At 45.9% G+C, this 1,417-nt stretch overlaps 1 pseudogene; it reads left to right on the top strand.

Moving 5' to 3' along the window:
* LOC101699186 (poly(rC)-binding protein 2 pseudogene) lies at nt 1–1,147 on the top strand (annotated as a pseudogene).
* The last annotated feature ends 270 nt before the right edge of the window (nt 1,148–1,417 follow it).

Raw genomic sequence — 1,417 nt, 5'->3', positions numbered from 1 at the left:
AAAGTCCAGCTCCCCGTAATACTCGACACGGACACCGGTGTGATTGAAGGTGGATTAAATGTCACTCTCACCAGCCGGCTACTTCTGCATGGAAAGGAAGCTGGCAGTACCATCGGAAAGAAAGGAGAGTCAGTTAAGAAGATGCGCGAGGAGAGGAGAGAGGTGCACGTATCAACCTCTCAGAAGGGAATTGTCCTGAGCGAATTATCACTTTGGCTGGACCCACTAATGCCATCTTCAAAGCCTTTGCTATGATCCTTGACAAACTGGAAGAGGACATCAGCAGCTCTATGACCAATAGCACAGCTGCCAGTAGACCCCCAGTCACTCTGAGGCTGGTGGTTCCTGCTAGTCAGTGTGGCTCTCTCATTGGAAAAGGAGGTTGCAAGATCAAGGAAATACGAGAGAGCACAGGGGCTCAGGTTCAGGTGGCGGGGGATATGCTCCCCAACTCAACTGGGCGGGCTATCACCATTGCGGGCGTCCCCCAGTCCATCATTCAGTGTGTCAAACAGATCTGCGTGGTCATGTTGGAGCCCCCCCGAAGGGCGTGACCATCCCGTACCGGCCCAAGCCATCAAGTTCTCCAGTCACCTTTGCAGGTGGTCAGGCCTATACCATTCAAGGACAGTATGCCATTCCACAGCCAGATTTGACCAAGCTGCACCAGTTGGCAATGCAACAGTCTCATTTTCCCATGATGCATGGCAACACCGGGTTCAGTGCAGGTTTGGTTGCATCTGCTCAGACTACTTCTCATGAACTCACCATTCCAAACGATTTGATTGGCTGCATAATTGGCCATCAAGGCGCCAAAATCAATGCGATCTGTCAGATGTCTGGGGCCCAGATCAAAATTGCGAACCCAGTGGAAGGATCTACTGATAGGCAGGTTATCATCACTGGATCTGCTGCCAGCATTAGCCTGGCTCGATATCTAATCAATGTCAGGCTTTCCTCCGAGACGGGTGGCACGGGGAGCAGCTAGAACAATGCAGATTCCTCCATAGCCCTTTCTGCTGTTCACCACCACCCATGATCCATCTGTGTAGTTACTGAACAGTCAGCAATTCCAGGTTTTAAATAGTTTGTAAATTTTCAGTTTCTACACACTTTATTATCCACTCGTGATTTTTTAATTAAAGAGTTTTAATTCAAAAAAAAAGTTTCCACATACAAATCGATAATATTACACATTTTTCTAGAACAAATCAACATGCAGAAGATTGTAAATAACAGGGTTATGTTTTTTATTGATATTGGTAAATTTAAGCCTGGTTTTCAATTTATGCAGTACCATTGTGAACCTAATGTTAATGTGAAGCTGACACAGTGATGAATTTACTAAGGACAGACATAATTTCAAACTAGATCTGCTTTGGCTTCAAAGTCTAATTAATTGTAAAATTGGTGAGCC

This window comes from Heterocephalus glaber, unplaced genomic scaffold (assembly GCF_053883595.1).
Source record: "Heterocephalus glaber isolate CG9 unplaced genomic scaffold, H.glaber_assembly_v1.0 deba00001572, whole genome shotgun sequence".
NCBI lineage: Eukaryota > Metazoa > Chordata > Mammalia > Rodentia > Bathyergidae > Heterocephalus > Heterocephalus glaber.
Note: the sequence above shows the minus strand (reverse complement) of the source record. Positions and strands in the feature narration are given on the sequence as shown.